This window comes from Diceros bicornis, chromosome 18 (genome assembly GCF_020826845.1).
Source record: "Diceros bicornis minor isolate mBicDic1 chromosome 18, mDicBic1.mat.cur, whole genome shotgun sequence".
In the NCBI taxonomy this organism is placed as follows: domain Eukaryota; kingdom Metazoa; phylum Chordata; class Mammalia; order Perissodactyla; family Rhinocerotidae; genus Diceros; species Diceros bicornis.
Genome location: NC_080757.1, coordinates 44,724,697 through 44,737,003, shown reverse-complemented (window position 1 = coordinate 44,737,003; position 12,307 = coordinate 44,724,697). Strand labels below are relative to the sequence as shown.

The 12,307-nt window shown below is 42.1% G+C and overlaps 1 protein-coding gene across 7 annotated transcripts in view; it reads left to right on the top strand.

The window, feature by feature from the left end:
- The window catches only part of KANSL1 (KAT8 regulatory NSL complex subunit 1), a 188,748-nt gene that overhangs the window by 26,573 nt on the left and 149,868 nt on the right, over positions 1-12,307 (top strand). Inside the window, exon 1 of one of the 7 annotated variants that reach the window (XM_058561270.1) lies at positions 371-955. The exons of 5 other annotated variants lie outside the window; for them this stretch is intronic. The gene's annotated coding sequence lies outside the window, so the exon portion shown is untranslated. Of the gene's footprint in view, positions 1-370; positions 956-986; positions 1,363-12,307 lie in introns of those variants that run through there. One more of the 7 variants, XM_058561272.1, reaches the window with a different exon arrangement.

Genomic DNA, 12,307 nt, shown 5'->3' with positions numbered 1-12,307 from the left:
GGGAATGTGACGGCGTCAGTGCCTCAGGTTAGCCTCACCTCGGCACGAGCCAGGCCCACTCCAGCCTGTCGCAGTGCCGCGTGCTGTCGCCGCGCGTCTGGGAGCAGCTGGGGCCCGGCGCCGCGGCCTCCGCAGATGGAGGTGCAGAAACAGCGGCCGCAGCGAGGAGCCATGACTGAGGCGGCGGCGGCCGCGCCTCCTGGCGGCCCGCGGGGGCGGCGCGGCGGGCGCCCCCTGGCGGCGCGCCGGGGCGGAGCGGCCCGCCGCAGCCGCAGCCGGCGGAGGCGCTGCTGTCCCTCCTCCCCGTGTCCCCGGCGCTCGCCCGCTCGCTCGCTCGCTCCATTCTCCCTCCGCTTCAGATTAAAGGGGGGGAGGGAAAAGGAGCTCGGCCGCCATTTTCCCAGTGCCGCCGCCACCGCCGCCACCGCTCGCTGAGCCGGCGGGAGAACCGAGCACCGTAGCGAAGCCGACTCGTCTCGCCGCGGCGGCGCGGGGGGCGGCTGGAGCGCGCTCCCCGGCCGGGAAGAGGCGGCCGGGGGTGGCGGCCGGGGTGCGGGCTCGGGCTGCAGACGGCGGCGCTTGTTTGTGCGGGGCGGGGGGGCGGTTTCACCCTCTGCCCCCGCCCGCCCGTCCTCCCGGCCGGGCTGCGGTCCCCGGCCGTGCCCAGGCCCCACCGGAGCCGAGGAAGGCCGGAGAAAGGGCCCGAAAGAGAAGAAAAAGCGGCCGCTCCCCGCCGCCGCCGCCTTCCCCTCCCCCTCCGCCTCGCCCCCCCGCCCGGAAAGTCAGGGCGGCTCCGGGCGCCGGGGGGGAGGAGAGCGGCGGGCCCGGGCCGGAGCCGCCGCCGCGCGCCCCCGCCCGCCGCTGCCGGCCCTCGGCGCCCAAGCCGGGGGCTGTTTGCAAACTGCGCCCATTTTGTGGGGCTGAATCCGCCCGGGCTACGCTCCTCCATCACGTGGTAGGTGCTGCTGCTGCTGCTGCTCTCCTCCTCCTCCCGCTGCCCTTTCTCCTTCTCCTCGCTCTTTCTGTGGCTCCCATTTCTCCCTCTCTTTGTTAGTTGTAACTAGAAAGGCAGGACAGGGCAGGAAAAAATCCCCGGAACTTTAAATGGCCTCTCCGGGCTTCCCCGCTGCGGGTCCGGGGCTGGGAGTCGCCCCAAGGGCGGGGGTGTGCGGGGGCCCTTCCCCACCAGCTGCCGCCCCGTTCGCCAGCTTTTCCTTTGGCGTTCTATTTAAAAATGCGGCCTTAACACGATTTATTCCCTTACAAAAAAACCCCAAAACAAACTCTGGCTCTACGCCTTGAACTTCTCCTGACTGCAAAAGGCCTTTCTGTGCTCGAAACACACATCTTGCGCGTTTCACGGTGTGTATCACAACTCTGATTGTTTAGTGAGATGGCTATTTGTTTCATTTATTTATTATTTTTGTTGCCTATAAATTGAGGTCACTTAGATTTTCAGATCTGATCTCCCTCAGGCGGACGTGTTTTTTTCTTTTTTTTTTTTTTAACTAAAGAGGAAGAGGCATTTATTTGCTTTTAAGTGAGTTTGGGGGGCCTGTTTTCCGGCTGACGATTTTTGATTCTCAGCAAATAGTTTGATTGTTTTCCATACGGTAAACAACTCTGTCCTTATGTTTTACTTAAAAATCCTTTTGTTTTCCATTGTCGGGATCCCAGTATGTGTGTGTATGTGTTTTTTTTTTTGGAGAAACACGTTGCTTAACTATCTCTTATTGATTGCCTTAGGGGAGAAGGGGTGACATGGCGCCACTTTAAATTGCTCTTTCCTCTCCCTCCGTTTTTTTCCCCTTTTATTCTGGAGGTCACCGGAGCATTTTTCGTGACCTATTAGTAGAACTGTATGTAAGATTGTTAACAATACAACTCGTAGGGCTAGAGTTTGGGACCTTAAAGCTCTGGAGACCCGAATCCCGAGGTCCCCAAAGTTCCGAGAAATCTCCCTAATCCTCCTGCCTCACCTCCCTCCCCTCCATTCACAATCCTGGTGTTGCCATCTCCTTTGTCACGTGGCTAGCAATCATTGTGTTTTTTTGTTTGTTTTGGGATGTGTGTTTATATTTTTAAATTGTAGCCTAGAAGAACCTCCCCTCTCCCTGTTGAAGAGATCAAAACGTTTTAGGTGTTTTAGTTTTAGAGTCGGAGAACATTTATAATAAACGATAAAATTACATAATCTTTGCCTTGCATAATCATGATATAGTTACAGATTGTTACTGAACTTCGTTTCTAAAGCACTTTCAAGTATGGAAAGTAGTACATTGGAATACGTTTTCCATTTTTCAGAATAGTCTGTAGTTTCTATTTTTTCTGCTTTTTGGGTCATTTAAAGTACTACTATTTACAAAAGCTTAAGTGGGTGTGTTTTCCCTTCCCCCCCTTCTATAGGATGTACTTGGTTCCTTTTCTAACATCGTGTCTGACCAATTTAGAAATTTTCAATTGTCTGCAGACGTTGTCAGTTAAAACTGTTTTTCTTTTCTCCTAACGACGGTGAATACATTTGAGTAATAAATATTTTTCTACCTGACGTTATTTGATTATGTTTCTGTTGCAGAGAATTTTTGCTTTTAATCCTATAGGTTTAGAAGAATGTTGTTCTATCTGTTTCCTCATCAGTTTTCCCAATAATTGAGTATTTTATAAAATACCAAGTATACTTCTCTGTTGTTCCTACATAGGTTATTAGTCACTTTCCCAATTTAAAAAAATTTATTGGGAGTTGAGAAACAAAAGTAAACATGAAACGTAGTGATTCTTAAGTGTGCATTGATTCGTTTCCTCTATACCATGTATATATTCAATGGTTTGGGCCATTTTCTTTGCTAACAGTTACATCATGTCATGTGATATGTGCAGTGTGATGTGTAGTTCTAAAAATAAGGCAAGGTAAAAATGCTCATCCTTTGAGAATTTAAAAAATGTATTGTAAATGTGGGATAACTACCCTCAGTCATGGAATTCTGATTTTGATTTCCACTAGGTTTACCCAACAAAGTATGCAATTCATTTGACCTTTAGCATATTTGATGTGTTTGCTGGTGATCTCATTTGAGGTGGTTAATTTTTTATTTCTCAAGTGTGCACTACTTGGAAGGAAACATTAGATGTGACAAAGATTCCTAACATCTGTATTATGGTAAAGATGGTTGCTCTCTGTTGACTGCTTGATTTAAGTAAATATAAAATAAGTATTTTTGATTTGTGTCTGTAGACAGTTAAAAGGGTGATCAGTTAAGTATTGATAGAGCCTTGAGGTAGGGTGGGGTTTCCACCTGTATGAATCTGTTGAAGTGAAGTATTTAGAAGTGTTCCTGCATCTTTCCTGAAAGCCTTATTCAGAATATTAGTATTTGACTTTGTGCTTTACCAAAGTAGCATGTTAAATTTTTGTCTGATTTTCTTTCTTCCTACCTATACACGTTATTTCTATGTTAAACTTGTAGAGCATTCTTTGATTCTTAGTTGACTTATCATTATCCTGTTGAGGAAAGTTCTGGAAGCTAGAAATGAGTAAGCCTTAGCTCACTTTTGAACTTTTATCAAGGTGAGAAGAAATGAAAAGAACTCTATTTTTTTTCTTCTTCAAACACTGCCAATACTCGTCCCTCTCCAGTAATGCTACACTGTAACCACTGTCTCTACATCCTGTGGATTTTATTGGGTTGACCACAGACTTTAATTGTATTTTAAAGTGAATAGCAAGTTTTAGATTTGTTCTGTTTGATATAACCTGACTCATGTAATCTGTAAACATAGGGCCGTTAGGTTTGTTGATGAGGCTTTGGGAAGGTATTCTAGTATTGAGTGGTTCTAGTTAGGAACTTTTGTGGTGGTGGGTAAGGCTTAGTTACTTTGTTATACTAGAAAAGCAATTTTGAAATGTTGTAAAAAAAATCGTACTAATCCATATGGAATTTTCTAAACAGTAATTGAAAATACTGCATTTAAAGAGTAATGCTTATTCCTCTTATATTTAGTTAGCTTCCTTGGGGAGTTTGGTAGGGGTTATTTTTTCTTGTTGAGACCATTAGGACACAGCAATTGACTTCCTGCAGAGAGACAGATTTTTTAAATTAATTGATTTTTTATTTTCCAAAGGATCTCTTCATTCCCTTGAGTTAGGAAAGGAGAGACTAGTGCAGACTAAGTATGTGGTCTTCCGTTGATTACCTCAGAGCAAAACTCATCGAGTAGTTTATTTAGAGTTTTAAAGCACCTTTTCTTTGCTCTCTTTCTCTACTTTGAGTAAGTTTCTGCCTTGATGGGTTAAACTGTTCCAGGTCTCAGGAAGCATATTTTACATTAGTGCCCTTTTACTTAACCACTTTATGAAGGAGTACAATGCAGGTGTCTCAAATAGAATGGCCCTAAACACCTGGCCTGCAGTGCAGAGAGTACTTGGACCATGTCCTTTCCCTAAAATAGGAATTTAACTATTTCTTAGAAATCTATATGGAGACTGGTTTTTGAGTCTTCATGTTGCTTCTGAAGATTTATGTTTAAGTAATAGTTTCTATCCTAATAAATTGCATATTCGCCTCTAGGCGTACTGAAAGTCATGCAAAAATATTCTTTCCAGAGTGTAAATTCATAACACAAAATAAGACTCTTTCATCAGCACTTCCCATTCCCCGAAGTGTGAGATCAAGACTCAGTGAACCACACTGATGGTTAGAGAAGACAATATGAATTAGAAAAGACAAATATCCCACTGTACTAGAGGTCACCAACATTCGAAGGCCACGAGAAGTGGTGGGAGGTTAAGTGGTATCCTTGAGTGTCACTTGCAGATTGTGGGGAGAATTGTGGGTCCATAGGAAAAGACCAGTCTGTATGGTTGGTAGAGTTGTTAATAATGTTATTAGTTCAGTTATCGTTTGTTCCTACATTATGCCATGTGCTTGTCTTTTAGGATGTGGGTAAAATGTATAGGAGAAAATAAGCCAATAGGTGTGATTTATCAAAAAGCCTGGACTCCAAGAAGGACTGAAATAGATATTTTTCTTTCTTTATGTTAAGCTTTTTCTTGTCTTTGATAGAATAAAGATAAAGCTAAAAGGTAGAATATGAGGAAACCTGCTTCAAAGTAGGGAACACAACTTGAATAGTCTGAAAGAAATATTTGTATATGAATATTTTAAACCTTTATACCAAGAGGCCCTTCAAGGTGGAGACCTTTTAAATTCTTATTCCTCTGTTGGGTAGTAGTGTCTGGCAAATAATAGCTGCTTAATAAATGTTACTTTATGCAAGCTTTGCTTTTCCAAGATTTTAAGCTAGCTCCATAAAATTTTAACGTTTGAATGCCCTAGCCTACTAGGGAATTAATTAGCTGAGAATTATTTAGCTATATGTTTTATTGTTGTTGACTGTAAAGTTGGCTTTTTTCCCTCTAGTTCTAATTTTTTTAGAATTACAGTTTTTCCCCAAGCTTTTGCGAATCAGGAAATGTAGGGTGGAGGTAAATTCAGTGCAGTTTTATCTAAATGTTATCAAAAACTTTGGTTCTTGTTACTTGAACCAGGAATCCCAAATGAGATCTCACTCTGAATTTTAAGTACAGCAGATTCTGCCCTTGTTTGGAAAAAGTTGCTTGAGTGGCATCAATGTTAATGGAGTCCCTTACCTTTTAATTTCTTTTTAAAAAGGGAGCAGCTTTAGGTCAGATCTGGTTAAATTCAGTTGGAAGGGAAGTGTTAGGGAATAAAAACGATAACAATTTTGTTGTTAGGATGTTAAACCAAAAATTGCTAAAAACTGATATCCAGGCTTTCTTTTGCTACCTGCTATTTGGCTTTTGTCACTGCTTATTAGCACCTCCACCAGAGGAGGGTGTGAAGGGATAGAGGCGAAAAGCTAATTAGTTTAGTTTCTGATGTCTGTTAGTATAGAGGCTTTTTAGAAATAGTAGTCTGGTAAGTTGAACTGTCAGGAAAGTTTCATTAAACTGTACATATATTACCATGGGGGAACTGAGGATGTTTGAACACCTTAAGCGTATATCAAAAAAAATGGACTGCTGGTTTTTGTAGTTACTGATTTACTGCTTACCTCCTAGTTTCCGCTTTGGCTTCTCAAGGGGATGAAAGAAAGATGTTAGTATAAACTTGAACATTTCCCTGGCGTTGGAAGAATTAATTTTTTTTATCATTAATTCAATACTTTAAAGAGATAAGGTAGGTTTCAGTGAGATCTGTGGAATTTAGTCGACCCCCCCCCCAACCTATTTCTTTTTGAATTGCTTGGACCCTTCAAGAAGCCTCCGATTTTAGGATTGTTCAGAAATACTTGTATTAGAGTTTGTTAGAAAGAAATGAGATAAAAGTACATTTTTTCCCTCTTTGGCCTTTTGTGAGCTAGACTGCTAGGAAATTTGAAGTCAGTGATAGGGTGAAAATAGGATAAACACCAATAAATATTTTGATATATAAGTTTAGGGTGGTTTTTTTTTTTTTTACAAGTCTTCCATGAAAGAAATGTGCATACATCTTTATCCATCTATGAAAATATTTCTGTTGGATGGGTTCCTAGAAGTGCAGTTGCTGGGTAAAAGTTTGGGTAATTGCAGTTAAAATTTTGATAGTTATTGCCTTCAAAAGGCTTATGTAACCAAATGTAATAGTTTTAAAAAAGTGCAGTTAAAAAGTTTCTCAGTCTGAGTGCAGGTGCTTGGCAATGTAAATGATTGGAACTTGAGGTAGATAAAGTCTGCCTCATTCAGAGTCAGTTGATACCTGCTTCCTCTTACGTTATCACTTTATGATCAGACATCCTCGTTAACTTCATAATGGATCTACAGCTGATGCATTCAACATAGAATGCTCAGGTTAACTAACATGTATTGGTCCACTGTCTGCCAGGCGCAGTGCTACATGTAGGGGATAGAGATAAAACAAGCTGGAACCCCCCTTTTAAGAAGTATACAATCTAGGGAAGGAGGAGACAGACAAAATTGGGAGTTTATCTTTCATTATGAGCTATTGCCCAGGTTGTCATGGGAGTGCAGATAAGACCCTAGAGAGGAAGGAACCCCTAACTCAACCTGGCATGAATGGGGAATACTTGAAAGAATATGTGACCTTGGAGCTGAACCTTGACAAAAAAGATGAACATGAGCAAAGATGCAAGGGCACGGAAGAGCCTAGAATTATAAATAAGATTCAGGTGGCTGGAGTGGGGACAGGTTGGAGATGAGGCTGAGTGTAAAAAGGGGGCACAGGTATATGCTCTGTGGGGAGTTTGGATTCTTCATTACCCTAGAGTCACTGAAGGATTTTAAGCAGGAGCACAACATGGTCAGATTAATGTTCTCCCCCACCTTCTCTCGCGTCTTCCTTTCTAGTAATCATTTTGGTAGTGGACGCTAGATTGAAGGCTTGCTGAGACAGGAAGAAAGAAGAACAGTTGGGAGATTATTACTGCCTGGGTTACTGTAGTACATAATAAGGCTCTGAACTAAGGCAGTGGCATTAAGGATGGAGTGAATGTGCCTGTCATTCTACCTATTGAATCCTCCCTATTCAGCCTTCAAAAGTCAGCCAGAATGTCATCTCTTTCTGGAAGCCTTCCTTGACCCTTTGAGGCAAAACACAGTGCTTTATCGTCTTGGCTTGCCTTCGCACCTAATTTCTATCTTATCTTGGGCATTAATGAAACTGCTATAATTCTTAGTGTCTCCAACATTAGACCATGAACTCCTGTAGACTTTCTGTAATTCTTTTCTGGCATTAGTATATGTTCAGATGAGATATCTGTGAGAGATGGTAAATCAGTGATTGGGATCAGGATTCATTCACATAGAGAATGTTGAGATGCAGAAATGGGTTTTGGATTTGGTGTTGGGGGCAGGGAATGGGTTTTCATTATGGGATGTGTGAAGTAGCTGTATGGACGATGCTAGACTCGACTTATTCTTTAGGTTTCAACTTAGATGTTGTTTCCTCTGGGAGGCCTTCTCTGACCCCACCCACTCAGCCTGTGTAAGAGTTCCTTGATGTGCCCCCCCCCCCATTCCCTGACAGTAGTGTCTGTCTTTATTGGTCCTTGTCATCCTTGTAGACTCTTACTGTGGTGCTTTGAATCCTTGTAGGCAGTTAGTGTGGTGCTTTGGATGCTGTAGGCATTTTAATAAAATGTTGATTGGAGATAGTCAGTTGGTATTCCCTCATTGACTTCCCTCTAAAGACTAAAATTTGAAATCTAATATCTGGCAGTTAAGGTCCTTCCTGTTTAAACCTAGCTTTAAACTACCTAGTGTAGTAGTTAAGAGCATGGCTTTGGAGTTAGAGATTTGAATTGGAATCTTGCCTCTGCAGCTTAGTAGTTGTGTGATCTTAAGATTTTATTTATTTATTTTCCCCCAAAAGCCCCAGTAGATAGCTGTATATCATAGCTGCATATCCTTCTAGTTGCTGTATGTGGGACGTGGCCCCAGCATGGCCTGAGAAGCGGTGCGTCGGTGCGCAGCCGGGATCCGAACCTGGGCCGCCAGCAGCGGAGTGCGTGCACTTAACCGCTAAGCCATGGGGCCGGCCCTAGTAGTTGTGTGATCTTGAGCACATTACTTAACTTCTGAACATCGTTTCCTCACCTATAAAATGAGAGTAAGAGTACTTGCCTTATAGTGTTATTGTGAAGATTAATTGAGAACATATGTGTAAAAACACTTTGCCTGGTGATTGACATAGTAAAAGGTCAATTAATGTTAGTGAACAGCAGGGATGATGATAACCTATCCTCCAGTCAGAGCTGTGATTCCCTTAGTAATTATAAAACTTTTTTAGTTAAGAAGCCCTGTTGGCATAAGAAAGTGTTAGGGACTGGGGTGGTGAGGTCCACTTTATTTCTTTGTTTTATAATAAAAAATTTGCCTCCCACTCCCTATTGTATTCCATAACAAATCTTGCATTTGTCTGCATGTAAAAGAAATACTTTCCAGTGTGTCCTATAATGTAGCTTTCAGCACTTCATCGCAGATCACTACATAGCAGCTTTCTTCCTCTCTTCCTCTTCTTGAGAAGCTGTACATGTACCAGTTGGAGAAGCTGTGCATGTACCAGTTGGTTCATCTAAGTTCTGTGGGTCGTCTCCCAAATTCTTCTGCATTATTTTGATTGTGTCAGTTTCTTGATTAGAATTTCTTCACCTTTGCTTAGCAAAATCTTACTTATACTTGAAGACCTACCTCACCAAGTCTTTTGACTACTCTAGCCCAGGTGGTAGGTGCTTACTGTGTACCAAGCTCTAGATAAAGCCAGTGAACATACAAAAGAAGGATTCTAAGGAACTTTGCCTGTCTTGGAAATAGAATTAATAAATTGACAGTAATTAGGGAACATGCTGATAATTTGAATTGAGTGATGGTGACTTTAAGTGCATTGTACAATTAAAGCAGGAAGAAAGCAATGTCAATCTGAATAGTCTGGAAAAGTTTTTGTGAAGATGCTGTGTATTGAAGGATTAATTAAGTTTTGGGCCTAAGGGGTAGAAGGGCCAGGTAGAAGCAGCAGCATAGGCAGAGGTTATGGAGTTGGTAATCTGGGGGGAGTTCTAGGTCCATGCCGTCAGGTACCCTTGCTCTGATATTGTTTTAAGTTTCATCTTAGAGAATTTAGAGTCGTGAAGCAAGAGCTATTCTATTATTCTATTCTAGCTATTCTAGAGAAGTGAGGTGATAAAAAGGTATGGAATAGATTGGAGGACTGAAGCATTAGTCAGGAAGCTGGTATGATAATTTTAATGAGAGCTGATGAGGAATTGGCCTGGGTTTGGGTTGGTAGTGTTAGGAATAGAGAGGATATACCAAACCAGAAGAGCTTTGTGAGAAATAACTAGAAGGATTTCATCATAAAGGAGATGAGTTATGACGGAAAAGAGAGCCTTCTCTCCACTCTTTAAGAACCTTGACACATTTTCTGTTTGTGTCACTTATTTGGCCCTTCTGCAGACTCTAGCCCTTTCCGGTTTCTGGATTTAAGCTTGGAGGAGACTGACCATTCTACTTTGATGACCACCTTAGTTGAGGTTCTTCATCCTGTCTGGGTTATTGCAGTAGCCTCTTCATTGGTCTTTGCCTTTTCACTTTCTTATTTAATCCATCTTACCCAACTGGTCTCTCTAAAGCATAGTTTTTGTTTTTGTTTTTTGTGATGAAGATCAGCCCTGAGCTAACATCCGTGCCAATCCTCCTCTTTTTGCTGAGGAAGACCGGCCCTGAGCTGACATCTATTGCCAATCCTTCTTTTTTTTCCCTTTTTCTCCCCAAAGCCTCAGTAGATAGTTGTATGTCATAGTTGCACATCCTTCTGGTTGCTGTATGTGGGACGCCGCCTCAGCATGGCCAGACAAGCGGTGCGTCAGTGCGCGCCCGGGATCTGAACACAGGCCGCCAGTAGCGGAGCGCGCACACTTAACTGCAAAGCCATGGGGCCAGCCCCCTAAAGCACAGTTTTGATGTGTCGCTTCCCATTTGAAAAACCTTTAATGATGTTCTCCTGCCTGTAAATCTGAGTAAAGGCTAGCTATTCAAGATTGTCCATTAATGATCTGGCTTCAAACTGCCTTTCCACCTTTTTCTATACTGCTTTCTTTATTAAAATATGCTTTATATTTCAAGCAAATTGAGCATTTCTTTTAATCTCCAGGATGTCCTGTTTTCCCACAGACTTGCCTTTTCCCATGCCATTTCCTTTTACTGGAATGCCACGTTACCATTCTCTTGCCCTAGCCTTTTACTTAATGAAATTTTAGATAGATTTCAAGTTTCAGCTGAAATTTTGACAACTTCACCGACACTTCCCCAACCATCCTTTCTCCTCCTATTTCTTTCTTTCCTTTATGCAGAGTAATGCGGTAATGGTGGGAAAGAGGTTACTAGAAGCCACATTATGGGCAAACTTTTCTTCCCTATCTGATTTTTGCTTCTGTTTTCAGTGAAAGTGCGGTTGTTAGCCAGCCAAATGGCCAAACCTTTCCCCTTGGGTTTCTGCCGTTTATCAGCATTTTTGCCAGGAGGATGCTGCCAGATGATTATTGTATACCTGAAGTCCTGTCCTGGAAATTTACAAGGAATAAGGCAAGGTTTTCATCTGTAGATGTGGAGTTAGTTCTGACTTGCAGTTTTTTGAAGCAGCTGGATATGTTTTGCTTTCTGGAAAGAATATACATATATATAGAGAGAGAGTCTGTATGTCTAGGCAGTGGTTCTCAGTTGGGAGGTGCTTTTGCCCCGCGTGACATTTGACATGTTGAAGCATTCTTGGTTGTCATAATTTGTAGGAGGGTGCTACTGGCATCCAGTGGGTGGAGGCCAGGGATGCTGCTAAATGTCCTACAGTGCACAGGAGAGACCCCTCCGCCCCGCCAAAAAAAAAGAAAAACCCAAAAAGTTATTCGGTACAAGATGTCAGTAGTACTAAGGGTGAGAAACTGTGCCCAAGGGGTATATTTGTGCTTCCCAAGTGCTACTTGTGTTAGGTGGAAGTTTGCCCTTTAACTTATATTGCAATTTAGAATAATAGAATCGTAAGCATAGGAAGGGACCCTAGAGGTGTCACATATTTGAACTTCGTACCAACTTGTATCCCTCAGAACAGTGTTCTGCAAGATATTAATAGGTGTGATGGGAAAAAAGGTGTTTATTTGTTAAATAAATTTGGTAAAGGCAAACATTTGAGCATTCAGTATGATGAAGTGCATTGTGAATCTCCATCGGGGAAATTTTTCGCGAATGTGTTTGCCAGCTGAACCCATTTGACATCTTCCAGTCCCCAAAATGCTTCCTTGGAACTGAGAGGGAAACCCTTAATTACCTAGCCCAACCTTTTATAGCCCTTTAAAGGACCTTGATTAGATGGCTCCTCTCTTTTGTCTCTGCAAGCTTACTGCAGAATCTTAATTTATGTCGGTGACAGCAGGTACATTAGCTCCATCTGTATTTGTTTGTCAGATTGTGGTTTATTAGATGAACTAAAAGTTGGGATATTTTAGGTTTCTTTATTCTGAATGTACAATATAACTTTATTATCTGTCCCCACTAGTAAATTGGAAATTATAATCCCAGCCCAAAACCTACTGCCCAGGTTGTTATGAGGATTAATAAGTTAATTATAGCTTTTAATGCTTTGTATTCTTTGGAGAAAGGTGATTTATTATAAGCTGTTGTACTCTTTTTGTCAAACTGCTTGACAGTCTTTCTGTGCTTTTTAAATTATTGAAGATTGAAGCTTTTGGGATTCAAGTGGGATGGGAATCATTGTTTTAATCAACGTTTTGCTCAGTACATTAC